Genomic DNA, 13,245 nt, shown 5'->3' with positions numbered 1-13,245 from the left:
ACTTAATCTCTCTGGGCCAATTTCTTTGTCAAGTAAAATGAGAATAATGATACCTATAAGGTAGTAGTGAGGATTAAATAAGTTAATATATATAAAGCAGTAAGAAGAGTATTATGCACATGGTAAACACTCAACACATAATGTGTGCTATTATCTTTTACAGAAGCTGAAACTGAGGTTCAATGAGGTAAACTGATTCATCCAAGCTCACAGGCTTGTAAGCAGCAAGAGTAGAATTTAAATCCAAGTCAGTTTGACTCCAAAGTCAATGGAAAGTTTCTTCCACTACTCTTTATCACCTCATAAGAAAATATCCAGACCTTTTTCAAGGCAGAAAAGATGGGACCAGAGAATGTGGATCCTGGGCGTTAGAGAGAATGATGGGGTTTCTGGCAAAAGAAAGAAAGATCAGGAAAAGAGAACTAGTTTGGGGAGAAAGGTGATCGATGACATTATGGCATCAGAAACTAACTCTGCAAATCAAACAACAAAATTTTAGGTGATATTGCTGCCTGTGAGCTGGCATCCACACCAAATTGAAAAACTTTTTGGGGGAGAGTTCCAGTCACACTTTTTAAATTTTAATGAGGGGAGGGGCAGGGGGAGTCATGGTGGCTGTATGTTTCTGTGGAGCTGGTTTTCCTGTGCACAGACCCTCCCTGGGGTCCAGACCTCGGGGAGGCATCTTTCCAAAGCACTAAAACAAATATACTGGTGCCTCTCTGCCAGGCCCAATGCCTTCAGTTCATGGAACGTGAAATCCTGGAGAACGGGAACGACAAAAACGCGAGGAAAGGCAGCAAGCTGGGAGGCCATAGCAGGGTGGGGTATTTATTCAAAGACTTCATGTGACTATCATTGGCTGTAGGATTCACTGTGATTCATTTTCCTCTTCAGTGTTTGCTTGAGTATTGGGCCTATATTGCTTTGGTGATTAGAAAAGAAGTTGTTGAAACAAAACAATTAAAAAACTACAAGTGGTCATCTCTCGGTTGTGAACTTACAGGATGATTTGTGTTGCTTTGTGTGTGTGGTGTTTTTTTGTTTTTGTTTTTGTTTTTTTTGCTTTACTATATTTTCTTGTAGTAAAGCTATAAGCTTATGCTTTGAACACGTAATGCATTCGGGTTTAAAAGAAAAAAGAACAAACGTTACTGAAACCCAAACAAGAATGATTTCACATGAATGTGGTAACTGCCTAGGCCTCCCTGGCTCCTGTCACAACATGTTGAAGGCGAAGTTAGGTAATGTCCTCCCTCCCTCAGTGAAAAGGAAAACCTGCCAAGACGTGGTGGCTGCTCTCCCTGGAGTGCCGGACACAGGTAATTTATTCCATCAGCACCACTAAATTAAGGCACCAGTGCATTTTTTTAATTGTTGTTGCAGTTTAACTGACTAGCCTGATTATTTTTTAGCAAATGAAAAAAAAAATGTATTTCCACCTGACACAAAGCTATGTTGTATCAATTAGCTCCATTCTTCAAACTGGGAAGGAAACATTCACCTTCCCTAGAGAAACCTTTGAGGGCTGTTGATTCAAATGCAAACATATATGAGCTCTTCAGGGGTATAATTTCTGCCAGGAAAGAATAGACTGGCCCAAAGTCAATGCTGTCATTTTTTGTGTGTGTTTATTTTCTGGAAAGAGAGTGAGAGAAACAGGCAAGGAACAAGTTATGAAAATCAAGAAAAGTAGTGTCAACAATTAAAATGCAATGATAATACCTAGGACAAAGGGGCCTAAAAATGGCTTTTTCCACCCCCTTCATTTTCCAAATGAGAAAGCCAGGCACAGAGAAATTAGGTAATTTGCCCATTTCAAACAGATATATGATGATAGAAGCAAGAATAGAAGCCAAATTTCCCAATTCCGGGCCTGGCCCACTTTCAACTCTATACACTCTGCCTTCAGGTGCAGGGAGGTGTGTGTAACCTACCCCATTCTTTACAAAGGCCTTGACATTTAAAGGATTAAACATTTGGATGAGGCCTTGGGAGTATTTCTTCAAAGATAGTTCTCTCAAAAGAGATGGATCAAAGAAGGCTGGTAACAAGAGGGGTCTGTATCAGTTAGGGTGCTTTCACGTACCAGCAACAGGGAATCTGATTCAAACTGGCTTAAGTCATAAAGGAAATTCTGTTGAAAATGCACCAGTATGATCACCTTCAGGGGATGCTTGTTCCCTTGGCTAAATCAATGATGATCCAGTTTGTTTCCATCTCCTTGCCCTGCCTTGGGCAGTGGGATCTTCCTACAGATACTTTGTGGCCTTAACTCAATAACTCTTGGGACAAATTACTTCCCTTCGCTGGACCTCAATTCCCTAATCTGTAAAATGCAGGGGTTGGTCACTAAACAAGTCTAAGAGCCCTTCCACCTGTAACAGCATTTCTTAAAAGGTAGACTACAGACCACTTGCATGAGAACAGTTACTTAGAATGTTTGTTAAAACATGCATTCCTACACCCTAGCCCAACCCCACGAAATCACAGTCTTCTGAGAGCACAGGAATCTGGGGTTTAAGATCCTTGTGCTTCTTGAAGTTTCATAAACATTTGTTTCCAAGGCAAGAGAGCCTAGAATGGGAGCAAATCACAGCTGGTAAGCCAAATCTTGCATGAGCATTAAGAATGGCTTTTACATTTTTAGTTGTCTAAAAAAAAAATCCTCATACACAGAATATAGAACAGAGACCTTATATGGCTCATAACGCCTAAAATATTTACTATCTGGCTCTTCACAGAAAAAAGATTGCCAACCTCTTGTCTAGAATAATGAGGTCATTGGATGGTGGAAAGAAAGGCAGGGGGTGGATCTGAAGAAGTTATAGGGCTGATGAGGCCAAGAATTCCTGGGAGCAGGAGTTTTCAATGTTCCATCAGCTCCATGGAGAATCAAGCAAATAAAAAAAAAACATGCTCAAGTTCTGGCATTTAGCTTAGAAAAATCTTTTCCAGGGTATCTCCTGGGGTCTCTGGCTGGTCCATCCAATGTTTAATATTGACATAAAGGGCACCAGGAACACAGTAAAGGCTAAGGAAGAAGCGGGTCAACCTGCACTCTCTTTGCCCTGAAAGCCACCAGTCAGCTGTCATTCATATAAGAGGGAACAGTTTGAGGGCAGTCTGTTGTGGCTTTTCTCTATGCCTTCCCTCCAACCATACTGATCAGCTAAGGAAGAGGGTTCTCAGAGAGCCATTCTGGTTCTATGAAGTAATTTCATAGGGACTTGGCCAGAAAGGGATCCCAGCTGTTTTCAGACAATGGACAAGAATGGCTCTACATTAGGAGCAATAGTAGAAAAGACCATAGCTCATGAGTCAGACAGACCTAAGGTGAAGTCCTGCCCTTGAACCTACTTGTTCTATGAATTTGGACTTGCCCTGCACATGGCTATTTACACTTAAATTCATTAAAATTAAATAAAATTTAATATTCAGCTCCTCCATCACACTAGCCACACTAGTCAACTCACTATCTGCATATGGCTAGTGGCCATCATATCAGACCATACAAGTACAGGACATTTCCACCATTATAGAAAGTTCTACCAGGCAGGGTGCCATGGCTCATGCCTGTAATCCCAGCACTTGGGGAGGCTGAGGTGGGCAGATCACTTGAGCTCAGGAGTTTGAGACCAGTCTGGGCAACATGGCAAGATCCTGTCTCTACTAGAAATACAAAAATTAGCCACGCATGGTGGTACACCACATGGTGGTCCCAGTTACTTGGAGGGCTGTGGTGGCAGGATCGCTTGAGCCCAGGAGGCAAAGGAGGCAGTGAGCCGAGGTCATGCCACTACACTCCAGCCTGGGTGACAGAGCAACACTGTGTCTCAAAAAAATAAAAAAAGAAAGTTCTACCAGACAAAGCTGCTGTAGACAATCTTCCAACAGTCTGTTCCAGTCTGTCCTCTGCCTTTCTTTCCACCACCTAATTGTCTCATTACTCTAGGCTCCATTGCCTTGGGAACAAATGGTTATTAAACTTCAACATAAGCCTCAATTTTCTCAGTTGTAAAATGGGCATAATAATGTATCTCTCAGGGTTGCTGTGAGGATTACAGAAGCTAGGGCAGGTAAAATAATAAGCACAATTGCCGGTGCATAGAAAGTGCTCAGTAAACGTCTCTTACTGTTATTGGGCACAAAATCTCAAGCTCAGTTGCTGTTGATACTCTCCCAACCTTCTCTAGGCCAGTGGTTCTCAAACTCTGACATGTGTAAGAATCACATGGGGGCTTATCAAATTCCAGATTGCTGGAATCTTCCTCCAGAGTCTCTGATTAAGTCAGTCTGGGGATAAAGCCTGACAATTTGCATTTCTAACAGGTTGCCAGGTCTTGATGAGGTAGCTCTCTGAACCACCCTTGGAGAACCGCTTCTCTAGGCAGCTCTTCATAAGCCCTTACTGTCTCTTTGTTGGGGGCAGTTATTTCTTTGTGAATGTTGCTCTTTCCTAACCTTACCGTTGTTAACTCATCCCCCTCACCGTCCTCAAACAAGCTATTTCCTCTAATCCCCAAGAACCCCCTTTGTCTGCCAATTTTCCAGCCCTAACTCAGACTCTGATCAACCTGGCCAACAGCTTCCTCCTCACTCTCCACCCCCGAGGTTGTCGCTGGTTTTTTCTCTGTGCCGCCTCTTCCACCTTGCTTGTTGTTTGTTTGCTGTAGTGTAACCATTGTTTCCCTGCATTTCTCAAAAGGACGTGCTCCCCTGTTGGACCTGAGGCAAGTTTTTGTGGAATATCAATAATTTTGGATGATAACAGAGAAACAAATGACACCGAAGCACGTGGTAAGGAAGTTTATTATTTTCAGTTCTCTCCAAACTCTACTGATTACACTAGGAGAAAGCCTCAGTCTGGAGCTGATGTGTCTTTCTCCTCTAGCTAATAACCCTCCAGCTCAGAGCCTGAGTCAGGTAATCCCATCATCACCATCATCATCATGATCATAAAAAAATAATGTTACTTGGCTGGGTGCACTGGCTCACACCTGTAATCTCAGCACTTGGGAGGCCAAGGTGGGCAGATTGCCTGGGGTCAGGAGTTTGAGACCAGACTGGCCAACATGGTGAAACCCCATCTTTACTAAAAATGCAAAAATTAGCCTGGTGTGATGGCTCACACCTGTAATCCCAGCTACTCGGGAGGCTGAGGCAGGAGAATCGCTTGAACTCAGGAGGCAGAGGTTGCAGTGAGTTGAGATCATGCCACTGCACTCCAACCTGGGTGACAGAGTAAGACTCTGGCTCAAAAAAAAAAAAAAAAAAAACTTAAATTCACACAGTGCTTTCTGTGTGCCTGGCAGTGTTATAAGCGCTTTACATATATTTACACATATTAATTCACTTAGCCTCACAACTCTACGAAGTAGACAGACTCATTCCTAGTTTAAACATAAAGACCCTGAGGCACAGAAGAGTTATGTGACTTGCGTGTGGTCACTTGGCTGGAAAGTGGGAGAACCCAGGATTCAAACCAAGCCAGTGTATACAGAGCAGGTGCTCTTTAACCACGATGATGCTGTGCTGGGGTTTAGCAATACTGTTTTGTTTTCATGTGATTTGTTGTTACCCTCTTCTTATATTTTTGGCAAATGTCTTAGTCTATTTGGGCTGCTATCACAAAATATCATAAACTAGGTAGTTTATAGACAACCGAAATATATTTCCCACCATTCTGGAGGCTGAGGTATCCGAGATCAAGACACTGGCAGATTCACTGTCTGGGGAGGGCCCATCTCCTGTTTCATGAATGGCACCTTCTCACTGCATCCTCATAGGGTGGAAGAGACAACCTAACTCTTGAGGTGTGTTTTATGAAGGCACTCATCCCACTCATTAGGGCTCCACTCTGATGACCTAATAACCTCCCAAAGGCCTTACCTGCTGGGATTTCAACATACAAATTTGGTAGGACACAAATATTCAGACCATGGCAGCAAGTATATTTATTTCCTGCTTAGTTGGTGACAAAAGTCCTCTCTCTCTCTCTTTCCCTCCCTCTTTTTTTTTTTTTTTTTTTGAGATGGAGTTTTGCTCTTGTTGCCCAGGCTGGAGTGCAATGGCGCGATCTTGGCTCACCACAACCTCTGCCTCCCAGGTTCAAGTGATTTTCCTGTCGCAGCCTCCTGAGTAGTTGGGATTACAGGCGAATGCTACCACTCCCAGCTAATTTTTGTACTTTTAGTAAAGATGAGGTTTCATCACATTGGTCAGGCTGGTCTCAAACTCCTGACCTCAGGTGATCCGCCCGCTTCAGCCTCCCAAAGTGCTGGGATTACAGGCATGAGCCACCGTACCCGGCCCCTTCCTTTTTTTATCTGAATTAAATAATCTATGGTTAAAAAGTTAATCACGTTAAGCAGAAGTGTTAAGTGCATAGTAATAGTAGAGCTGGTTCTTGGCTTTAACAGCTGTGAAGATGGTATGTATCTGACTAGTGCTTGGGATAACTAGTCTAAGTAGACCATAAATTTCTCAAGGCAGCTTTCTGTCTGTGTCAGTAGGGTCCAGCCAGGGAACAGATAGCACACTCAAAGGGTTAACTGGAAAGGATGTAACAAAGGCCATATTTATAGCGGTCTGGGCAGGCAGCACAAGGGAACAGCAGGGGTAGCGGCTTGCCAGGGACTAGCCACAGAGGGAGGCTCTTACCACCCTGAAAGGGACAAAGGGAGAAAATGTTATTACCAGATTGTGACAAGAGCTATAGCCTGCTGTAACAGTGGAAGAGGGGTCTCCCAACAGAAGTTTTAGCCAGAGCGGACCAGCTATACAATTAGTCAGGTGGCACCAACCTGTTTCTCCTATGACCCTCCAATCTCTTTCTTGCCAGTACTTGCCAGAGATGGACTCCAACTGGAGGCCAGAAAGCAGAAGAGCCTGGAAATGCCATCCATGAAGGTCAGCCTTTGAGCAGCCCAGAGAAAAGCAGAAATGAGACTGGGACAGCCAAGAGTGAATAACCAGCACAGTAGCTGACACAGTGTGGTACACAAAGGGCACGCTTTCAGTAAGACCTCGAGGCCCATGTGCTGCTTTGAATTCAACTGAACCGAATGGAGAAACTGGTTGCAAGTTAGGGGTGCTATGTGGTAAAGGCAACTGGACCCTGGACCGCTAGGGTTTCACTCCCAGCTTATCTAGACAAGTGAATCATCAGATTTCACTGCCCTCTTGGGGCTTGAATCACACATGTGCGGGAGGAGCTGCATTGCTGGTGCATGTGAAGTGTTTCAAGCTGTAATTATATCCTTCACCTCCTCAGAGTGTCTAGACTAGATTACGAAGGCTGGGGAAAAAAAATGACTGCAGCTTTCTGTGGTTCTCAAACAAGTGGGAATTCCTGGCTGGGGCCCTTTTCCCAGAGTACACAGGAGCAAATCCCCAGAAGCAGCAGCAGCAGCAGCCTTGGCTTGAAGGATGAAGATAAAAAGGGAAAAGAAGTACCACCGCCTGTAAAAGTCTCCATAGGAAAGAGACTCTAGTCAAGCACCAGCAGTGGAAATGTGAAGCAACCCTGCTGGTGCTCTGCAGGAAAAGTTTTTAAATAACTTTTTATTAGTAATATTAATATTAATGATAATACTGAATCTTCATAGCACATTTATTATATACTGAACACTATGGTAAGCATTTTACATACTTTGCTGCATTTAATCTCCACAATCGCCCTGTGAAGTAACATTAACCCTATTTTTAAAAACAGAAAAATGATGCCTAGAAAAGTAAACAGAATATGGTCTTAGCTGCAGTTGATTGAACATTTATTATGTGCTTACTGTAGGGCTGGGTATCCCAGCAGTTCTCAAAGTGCAGTTTGTGGACCTCTCTGGGTTCCCAGCACCCTTACAGGAGATCTACAAGGTCAAAACAATATTCATAGAAACAATAAAACAGTGTTCACCTTTTCCATTGTATTTACACTTGCACTGCTGATGGGAAAGCTGCCAGCACCATAGAACAAATCAAGGCAGTGCACCAAACTGCACTAGTAGTCATTGAATTCTTCAATGCCACCCACTTGTGGTAGAAAAATGTGGCTATTTATATAAGCATGTCTTTGATGAAGCAGAATCATTTTTAATTTTATTAAATTTTAACCCTTGAGCACGCAAACATCTTTTTAAGATTCTGCATGAGGAAACAGGAAGAACTCATAAGGCATGTCCAATTACCATGGGTGTCTCAAAGAAAAGGCACCTGCACAGTTGTTGAGTTGCAATCTGAACTAAGCTCAGTCTTCATAGATCACCATTTCTACTTGAAAGAACAAAAGAGAAACTATAGGTGTTCAGACTCTGGTAGTTGGCAGACATGTTCTCAAAACTTAACTAAGTGAGCCTCTTACTTCAAAGAAAACAGCTTAGCCGGGCGCAGTGGCTCACACCTGTAATCCCAGTACTTTTGGAGGCCGAGACGGGTGGATCACAAGGTCAGGAACTCAAGACCAGCCTGGCCAACATGATGAAACTCCGTCTCTACTAAAAGTACAAAAATTAGTCGGGTGTGATGGTGCATCCTGTAGTCCCAGCTACTCGGGAGGCAGAGGCAGGAGAATCACTTGAACCTGGGAGGCGGAGGTTGCAGTGAGCTGAGATCACGCCATTGCTGTCCAGCCTGGGTGACAGAGCAAAACTCCGTCGAGAGAGAGAAAAAGAAAGAAAGAAAGAAAAGAAAGAGAGAGAGAAAGAGAGAGGAAGGAAGGAAGGAAGGAAGGAAGGAAGGAAGGAAGGAAGGAAGGAAGGAAGGAAGGAAGGAAGGAAGGAAACAGCTGACCATGTTTGTTGCCAATGGTAACATCTGAACTTTCATGTGAAAATTAAAATTTTAGAAAATATATATGTCACTGTTAACTCACCAGTTTCCTAATATATTAAGACTTTTCTGATTAGATCTGTGCTGGCATTAAAGAATGTGATCCTTTGATAGTATATAAGGATCTGTATAATTCAGTGAACCAATATTTTTTAAATGTTCACTGTATCATATTGCAAAATCACACACAGGTAAACGTTGATTCAAAGCATAACATGGCCAGTGACTTTTAAGGTAACATAGTATGAAAATTTCATTTGCATAGTTTCAGATTCTATATTACAACTACCTTTAAGAAAACTGGCAGTCAAGTTTTGATGTAGTATCAAAAAAAAAAAAAGTCTATTAAAACGCACCTCTTTTTTCCAAATACATACCTGCATGAAGCTACATTTTTTTCCTATACTGCAACCAAAACAATCTATGGCAGCGCATTGAATGCCAAAGAGATTATGAGAATCTATCTTCTGTTAAGTCACACATTAAAGAGCTTTATAAAAATGTTGCTGTTCTTACTACAGTTTTGGGAGGAAAATACAGTTATTTATCATTAAAAAGTTAATTATGTAACATGCAGTCAGCTCACTAGTAAATAAGTGATTTTAAAATTTCTCAGTTATAATTTCTACTACAATAAATGCTGACAGATATAACCCATATTTAAAAATTTTTTTAATTAACCTTTGAAGTCCACAGTAATTTTTAAATCTTTGGAATCCTCAATAATTTTAAAAGGGTCCTGAAGCCAAAATCTTTGAGAAGCACTGTTTCATCAAAATTTCATCAGTGCAATGTGATCCCAGAGCTAAGAGCTTTTCAGGGGCTTAGAAAATATATAAGCCTCAGGTAGAAAAATAGTTGTTGGCTCCAGAACTACAAAAGAAAACAATAAAAATTAAAATGAATAAATGTTTAATTAAATGTCTACAAAAAAGCACCAACATGCCAACTTCATTAACTGTTAAAATTTAATATTCATAAAGACTTCATTATATCTAATACAATTTATAGATTCAATTTTCTCACTTCACACATTCCCCTAAGTACACACAGTGATTGTTGGGAACTCACAGCCGATCATAAATTAAATGAAAGTTACATAGAGCCAAGTAATTTCTAAAGCACAAATATAAAGGCCCTTACAAAAAGAATTTGAAGCCAAAAAGTATATTTAATGTGGGATATGGGTGTCGTTAGCATGTTTGATATGTGGTATGGTAAGGCCTCCAAAAGTCAGAATATGTAGGGCTCATGGAGGCCCTGCTCTAAACACAGCATCTTATTGCCTTTAAATTACACCCCTCCTGAGAATGATTCTGGTGAAAGCAGATATCTTCACTAGGCTAAGGAGATATCTTCACCAGGGAAAACACTTCACCCTGACCTTTGGCAGGCCTGGGGAAGAGAAACACATAAGGTAAATACCATAAAGCCATCAGAAGAGCAACAACATCATGAAGGAAAGGCAGGTCAGATGCTGTTCTTTTGGACCCAACAATGGCACAGCCAGCCAGGTGTCTGTCTCCTAGGCAGAAGGGGTTACCACAGCATCTCACACCCAGACTGTCATCCCTGAGCAAAGCAGGACTGGTAGCTTAGCAGAGCCCAGGACATCTCACTAGGGAAACAGAATGTTGGACAAAAAAGTCTGGGGGTGCTTTCTAAAGGCTAGCCAGCTTAAAGCAAAAAGTCCCCCAGTGATCCTCCCCATCTCTATTCTGGGTCCCTTGCCCTTGCTGGTACCTCAGGACTAGGCTCCCTTGCTGACCAGCAGTGCCCAGGATCACCAAGACCTCTCTCAACTTCATTCCCTTGCAAAGTGTCTTCTCACCTTCCCCTCATTCTCTCAGCCCCACTGACCAGAGCGAAGCAGTGTTGTCGCCACCCAACTGTGAGATGTCAAGACTCTGAGACAATGTGGTTGCCTTTTAGAAGGGCTCCAGGAATGGGATATCCCACAGTATTGCAGGTTGCTTATTTTCTTTCTCATCTGATTTTTCTGTAGTTTCCACTATAAATGCATTTGCTTTCTTGTAAACATTTTTTAAAAGATATGAGTAAAGTAACTGGCTCATTATAGGTCTTTGATAAATAGTAATCACTATTATTTGGCAATTCATCACAGTGCTCTAACTTCTCCTGCATGGAAATCAGGAGATCTTCCCTGTCAAGAGTGAATAGATTCACTTTCATTTCCTGCAGCTGCCTAGTTTAGTAAAAAATAAAAATAAAAATAGAAAAATGGAAAAACAGAGTTATAAAATGTGCAATGTATTTGAAATGTTTCATTTAACAAGCCAATGCTTTAATTACGCATACACATGCGAAACCAAAATACAATCGAATTGTGCAATTGACAATATAATTTCAAGATTTATGGAAAGCAAATAATGGATTGTGAACACATCGTGTTGGCAAGATCGCCTAGTAAGGAGAAAAAACTGTAGATCTCTCCGATGTACACCTTCCTTCAATCCTTTCCCTGAAGCTCTGTGACTCAGTGGCATCATTTGGAGATTAAAAACAAGTCTAAAATTGAGATTTGTTGCCAAATTGCTTCCCGTAAACACCTTCTTTTATCACCACCAATAGGTTCTGATTGCACCATTAGCCTTTATTCCTTGTATTATTACTGACATTTTTCCATGCAAATGTCTGGGCTTCCCAACCAGACTAAAAGGGTCATACACTCTGCTATAACTTCTCATGCTTGTAACAGACATGCAACATATTAATTGAATTGCTGATACTTTTTTTTTAAAAAAAAAAAAAAAAAAGAAAGAAAGAAAGAAAGAAAACTAGGTAACAAAAAATTTATCTCTCTCCAACATAAATTCATACTTTTTCTTCACCATTCCAACTCATATACATCCTCCTTGTCATGCCTACTCTATGATATGGAAAAAGAACTCTCAAATCAATGCTTTCTCTTTGCTTTCTGTCCAGACCCTTTTGAGTAAGGACACTATCCCTTCCCGTTACCCTCTCCCCAGAAGGCAAACACGAATCTTCTGGCAGCTGCTCCGTTTATCCCCCCGAGGCAGACACCGCCTTTCATTGTTATTTCAGTTGATCCAGTTGTGAATAGGGCATCAGATGCACTTTCTCTGAACATTCAACCTCTGATCACTGAATAGCAAGAAGTTTGGATGATGTCTCTGGCAAGAATCCTCTCCCATCTGCTTCTAGTTTGGGGCCCACTTTTGACAGCCCTCCATCCATGACTCTAAGTGGTGTGGAAACTGCTCTGGTCTCTGGCAAGTTGATTTGGTCCAGGGGAGTTGTTTATTTTTCCTAGCAAGACGGAGGAGGGATTTTGTGTCTCAGCATCATGCAGACTAAAGCTTATCGCCAGTTTCTCCAGAACAGGTGTGTGTCATTTTGACAAAGGGAAGTTCTGTTATCAGATGCAAAAGGCCTTTTAAATTATGATTTTGCTCTAAGGAAACAACAGTAGTTTTTAAAGATAGAAGCAACCAGCATCTCCAGATCTCCCTGGAGGACATCATGAAAAGATGTATCCCATCCTCACCATTTCCTCATCCCACGCCTTTTGGTGGAAGCCAGTACTTATTGTCTAGAAAACAAAAATCACTTCCTAATTGTTCTACCTGCCTCCTTTGTTGCACTTGCCATCCATCTTCTACTTGCTACCAGACTGGTCCTTTTGAAGTCTGAGCATGACTACTACCCTTGCTCAAATACCTGTAATAGTTCTGCATTGTTTATAGGAGAAAGTACATGTTTCTTAGCAAGCATACCAGGCTCTCCATAATTCCCCACTACCTATTCAGCCTCAAGCCCTTCTCCCTTACCTTCTCATACCCTCTCTACCACTGTAACCACAAGTGATGCTCTCTGGCCTTAGCTAAGAGTGGCAAACTCAGGTACCTACAAGGACCAAGCCAATGATAACAAGTGTGAGAACTGGAGGAGATAAAACAGTAGGAACTAGTAGAGTCTGTGAATTGAGTTATCTCTTTTTTTTTTTTTTTTAAGAGAAGTTAGGCCAAACCAGGCATAAACATGGTTTATACTTGGCCCGTGGTGACAGATGAAGACTCTCCCTCCAGGTTTTCACTCATGCTAAAATCCGAGTGCCTAAAAAGGCCTCCTGTGTCCCTCACCACTGCTACTCCTTCACCTAGCTCATTCTTTATCTCACAGAGCGCGGTTCCAATGCCATCTCCCCAAAAATCATCCTGGTATTCATTCTGGGTTAGTTGTCCTCCTCCAGCTCTCAAAGCTATCTCTGGCCCCTTCGTGACAGCAGTAACCACACTGTTACTTGCCTGACACCATTGCTTACCCGACTCCTTAAAAGACCAGGACTTTCCTTGCTGAAAGTGAATGTCTTACTCTCCCTGAGTAAGTACACAGTGTAAATGCTTATAGCAGACATATGCTTTGTCTATACAG

Source organism: Macaca mulatta, chromosome 14 (assembly GCF_049350105.2).
Source record: "Macaca mulatta isolate MMU2019108-1 chromosome 14, T2T-MMU8v2.0, whole genome shotgun sequence".
Lineage (NCBI taxonomy): Eukaryota > Metazoa > Chordata > Mammalia > Primates > Cercopithecidae > Macaca > Macaca mulatta.
Note: the sequence above shows the minus strand (reverse complement) of the source record.